General features: G+C 43.1%; 1 protein-coding gene across 3 annotated transcripts in view; it reads right to left on the reverse strand.

The window, feature by feature from the left end:
* The window catches only part of RALBP1 (ralA binding protein 1), a 48,257-nt gene that overhangs the window by 42,626 nt on the left and 182 nt on the right, over nucleotides 1-5,449 (reverse strand). Inside the window, exon 1 of one of the 3 annotated variants that reach the window (XM_056521574.1) lies at nucleotides 5,408-5,426. The exons of 1 other annotated variant lie outside the window; for it this stretch is intronic. The gene's annotated coding sequence lies outside the window, so the exon portion shown is untranslated. Of the gene's footprint in view, nucleotides 1-5,293; nucleotides 5,349-5,407; nucleotides 5,427-5,449 lie in introns of those variants that run through there. One more of the 3 variants, XM_056521573.1, reaches the window with a different exon arrangement.

A 5,449-nucleotide genomic window follows, 5' to 3' on the forward strand; every position in this document is an offset into this window, starting at 1 on the left:
CAGCAACAGCCCCGATCAGCCTAAAGGATAAGAGTGAGGTCGCAAAGCTGCGATCTCCTCCTATCCCCAGCTATTACTCAGAACGGAGTTCTGATCAATGTCAGCGCAGGACAGGGGGTTGCCATGGCAACCCCCCGTTCTGCCCGCACCTGGATGTCGAGGGGCTCTGGGAAGAAGATGGAGGCCGTACCTGCAGGAGAAGATGCCTGAGGACCTGGGATCTTTGCTGGAGCCTGCTGGATCTTTGCTCAGGTAGGGAATCGACAGTGGGGGGGGGGGGGGGAAGGAATGGGAAATTGAAAGTAAATCAATCTTTACTGTGGAAACCACTAGGGGGGGCCAAACTGCAACTGTTACAGTGGTGCCCAAACAGTAGCCCTCCAGATGTTGCCAAACTGCAACTCTCAGCATGCCTCGACTGCCCAGGTATGCTGGGAGTTGCAGTTCTGTAACATCTGTCCCTTCAGATGACATTTTTGAAAATTGCTGCTCTACTTTGAAGCCCTCAAATTTTTTTCAAAAAGCAAAAGTATATCCATTTTATGATGCCAACATAAAGTGGACATATTGTGTTTGTGAAGAAAAATTAAATGTATTTGGAATATCCATTTTCCTTACAAGTAGAGAGCTTCAAAGTTAGAAAAAATGCAACATTTTCAAAATTTTCATGAAATTTTGGGATTTTTCACCAAAAAAGGACGCAATTAACGCCGAAAATTTACCACCAAAATAAAGTAGAATATGTCACGAAAAAACTCTCAGAATCAGAATATTCGGTAAAAGCATTTTCACGTTATTAATTCGTAAAGTGACGGTGGTCAGAATTGCGAAAAAGGGCTCAGTCCTTAAGGTGAAAAAGGGCTGCGTCCTTAAGGGGTTAAATGGTCAAGCAATAAAAAAAAATTAAATTAAAGTATTCTACTAAAATGATAAATTTGAAAATTCAAATTTAAAAACGCCTGTAGTTCTGACATAGATTAAAACTTTACCATACTCAACAAAAGAGACTAAGAGTTAGTAGCCACATAGCAAAAGTGCAGATTAAAGATCAGAGGTTTCATAAACTGATGACAAATTGTTGTGTAACAGAAGGATCTGCCTTGTTGCTTTTCGCTCACTAAACCTGATTTCTCCCTATGATGATATCACAGCTCTAGTTAAAAATAAATACAGTCCCTCACACCCTGTTAGGGGACCTCAAATACTAACTTAGCAAAATACGTTTTTACACCTTCAACTTTTTTAGGAACTTTTGGCAAAATAAAAAACAAGAAAGTAACAATATGTTCATAAAGGAGTTATTTAAATATACAAACATCCAATGGTTCTAAACTTCGGATAATCTTGCACTTTAGTGGAAGGTTATCAGTTTAGACCAACTATTCGCTGATGTAAAGAGCGCCAGAATGGAGCATTATTAGAGCACAGGATCACATCTTATGGCTCGTTTATCTCGGACTCTCCCATAGAGATGCTAGGCCAGAGCGTCTAACGGAAGATCATGGGGGTCCCAGCCGTCAGACCCCTGTGATAATACACTTATCCGCTATCTTTTGGATATATTTTCCTACATGGGACTACTCCTTTAAATAGCAGGAACTGAGTGGGCACCAGATGGACCCTGAACAGTTATCAAATTAGACCCTTGCCTTAAAAAGGGCACTCCGGTGGGAAAAAAAATTATCAGCTGCTGTATGCTCCAGAGGAAGTTGTATTTCTTTCTGGCGTTCTATTCAGTCTGACCACAGTGCTCTCTACTGACACCTCTGTCCATGTCAGGAACTGTCCAGAGCAGGAGAGGTTTGCTATGAGGATTTGCTCCTACTCTGGACAGTTCCTGACATGGACAGAGGTGTCAGCAGAGAGCACTGTGGTCAGACAGTAAAGAACTCCAGAAAGAAATACAACTTCCTCTGTTGTATACAGCAGCTGATAAGTACTGGAAGGATTAAGATTTTTAAACAGAAGTAATTTACAAATCTGTTTAACAGTTGATTTGAAAAAAATCCACCAGATTACCCCTTTAAAGGTCTACCCTTCATACATAGTTTATAAAGTGGAAAAAAAGACAAAGAGGCCATTAAGTTCAACCTAAAACCCTACTGTGTTAATCCAGAGAAGGAAAACAAAAACAAAAAAAAAAACACGAGGCTGATATGATATTTTGGGTGGAATTTCAGATGTCTCTAGTGAAAATCCCGTTTCCGGGATCTACAAGAAGACAGATATTCTTTTTGCGGAATTCGCTCGGAAACGTATTGCTATCTATGAGATGCTGCATTTCCGAGCAGCCTTGGAATTGTTGTGGGCTACATATTCACTCATTGAGTAGGAGGTTGTACCCCTTAGTTGGTCCTTTTCCCTCCAATACATACCTGTTATAAGAACAAGTAGAGGGCACTCCCAGGGAGCCAGGTTTCTGATTTATTTACATTGTATAAGGGCTTCCCTGTGGTCTATATGTGATTGTACGCTGCGCATTGTATTTCTTTTGCAGAAATCAACTTAACAATGAAAGTGTTAGTAAAAATGTATCTTAATGCACTGGTACACGGAGTAGACATTTTCACACTAAAACAAATTGTATTGCCATACTCCGTTTGGTGTCTTCTGTAGTATTTTATTTTTCTCTTTAGAGTCTCTTGTTGTTGGGGGATCAGTGATTTTAATGTATATCAAAGTTGTATTTTAGAAGGGGTCTTTTATAGGGCTGAGAGGCTTTTGTATTCACACGTACAGTATCCTGTGCAGATTTTATGCTGGAGATTTTAATATAAATTAGATGACTGAACGCAGCTTTAAAGGACATCTGCAGCTTAAATACTCTTATCCCCTATCCACAAGATAGGTGATAAGTGTGATCGCTGGGGGTCTGACCGCTGGGACCCCCGGTGATCTCCCGAATGGGGCCCTGTCATTGCCGCAGCTGTGCTGCAGCTAATGCGCGTAGCGTGGACCTCATTGAGGTCAATTGTGCGCCCCCACACATTTCTATCGGGGAGACGGGGATGCACGAACGCTGCATCCCCGCCTCTCCCATAGAACTGCATGGAGGAGACGGGTCGGCCATGGCTTCATGCACCTGCATGGGAGAGCCGCAGCAGAGCCGTGGCCCCGTGCAGGAGATCGGGGGTTGGGAGTCCCGGCGTTCGGACCCCCCGCAAACACTTATCTCCTATCCTGTGGATAGGAAATAAGTGTATTTAGGCTGCAGATGTCCTTTAAATCCTGCACAGGATAATGTGTGTGTGAATACACCCTTAGGGTCTATTCACACAAAGTATTCTGTGTAGATTTGATGCGCAGGATTTCAAGCTGTGTTCAGTTTACATTGAAATCTGCAGCAGAAAATCTTGTGCATCAAATCTACGCGTCAAATCTGCACAGAATACCGTATGTGTGAATAGACCATTAGGGTACATTCAGACCAGCGGATCCACGGCGTATTTTACGTTGTGGATCCACCACAGAAGGACCGCTACAGGGTGCTTTCAGATGTACCTGCTTGGAGCAGCAATACTCCGCTACGAGCAGACACGCTGTGATGTGTGAGTTGCCGTGTGTATGGGCAGTATCCTCACACCGCGGCTGCTCTCTGCCTAGCTCAGGGAGCAGGGGGAGCGACTGCGATGCGTGCGAGTATAATGTGCATGCACAGCGACTCGCACATCGCAGCAGTGTGTCTGCTCGTAGCAGCGTAGTACCGCTCCGAGCAGGCACATCTAAAGGCCCCCTATAGGGGTCCTTCGGTGACAGATCCGTAGCGTAAAATACGCTGTGGATCCACTCGTCTGAACTTACCCTTATGGTACATTCACACATACAGGATCTTCTGCATATTTTGTATAGCTGATTTTGCTACCCATTAACTTCAATCAGTTATCTGGAAGTCTACAATTCTAGACAGATCTGAAAAAACAAAACCACAGAAACTTCCTCCCAGATAGTTACAGGTTTACGTATAGCTTTTCATTTTACGCCGCTATCTTACACTGATACTATAAACCAGACCAATGTGTACATTGTAACCACATCCATTTTTAAAAGCTTTTTCCAAATAAAGAAAAGCTTGCTGGCAAACGTGTAAACAAGGTAGAACATATCAAGGCAAATAAAGTGAATAGTAAAACATACAGTAAAAAAAAAAAAGGCAATTAAAGTGCTATCAATAGATAAGGAGGTGCGAAGACTAGACTATAGTGTTTCCCAACCAGGGTACCTCCAGCGGTTGCCAAACCAACTGCCAGCATGCCAAAAAAGGCAATTACAGTGCTATCAATATATAAGGAGGTGCAAAGACTAGACTACAGTGTTTCCATACCAGGGTACCTCCAGCTGTTGCCAAACCAACTCCCAACATACCAAAAAAGGCAATTACAGTGCTATCAATAGATAAGGAGGTGCAAAGACGAGACTACAGTGTTTCCCAACCAGGGTGCCTCCAGCTGTTGCCAAACTACAACTCCCAGCACGCCAAAACAGGCATGCTGGAAGTTGAAGTTTTGCAACAGCTGGAGGCACCCTGGTTGGGAAACAGTGGACTTGAGGCTACAATAATAAAGAGTAAATCAAAGCTGTGGTATAGGTAAGTGGCACAATATCTAGAAGTAAGGAACATGAGGAAGACACGAAAATCTACTAAGTAACTAATTCTACCCAGCTAAACATTATTTTTAGTGTTTTCCAAACAGTGTGTCTCCAGCTGTTGCAAAACTACAACTCCCAGCATGCCCGGACAGCCTTTGGCTGTCCGGGCATGCTGGGAGTTGTAGTTTTGCAACAGCTGGAGACACACTGTTTGGAAAACACTGCATTATATACACAGAATCCTCTATTGCTTCCTTCATGTGATACATATCTCAACATCAATATTTACTAAACTGTCAGGAACTACTGTCAATATTGTGGACATAGGGGCTGATCACACAAGACAATTGCCTAATAGGCTTATACACAACAATAATAAAAGCTATATGGCATCTTAGCTATAACAGTATAGCCTCCCACAATATCCATACCCTGCCAGCCAGTGGGAGAAAGGTCAGGTTGAGCTGACTGAAACGTCGCTGCTGTTTTGACACCTGTTATGGAATAAATTTTCACTTTTTTGGAATTGGTGCTGTGGACAAGATCTCTTTTTGCTGTTTAAATTATTTAAGGTCCTCTAACCAAGGATCCAGGATCTGCGTGCACCCCCATACGGATAATCTTTTAATTGGATGTGCTGTTCTTCTATCTTCTTCTGTATATGGCATCTTAGCTATAACAGTATAGCCTCCCACAATATCCATACCCTGCCAGCCAGTGCCCATATAGTCAGTGTGCAGCACAGTCGTGTACACATACAGCTCTGCTGTACAAGAACATATAGTGCATATAACGCGGATGAATACATAAAGTCCCTCACGCTGACAGAGCCCGGCTGCACCGCGTCCACAGCGCCTCTCAC

Source organism: Hyla sarda, chromosome 5, assembly GCF_029499605.1.
Source record: "Hyla sarda isolate aHylSar1 chromosome 5, aHylSar1.hap1, whole genome shotgun sequence".
Lineage (NCBI taxonomy): Eukaryota > Metazoa > Chordata > Amphibia > Anura > Hylidae > Hyla > Hyla sarda.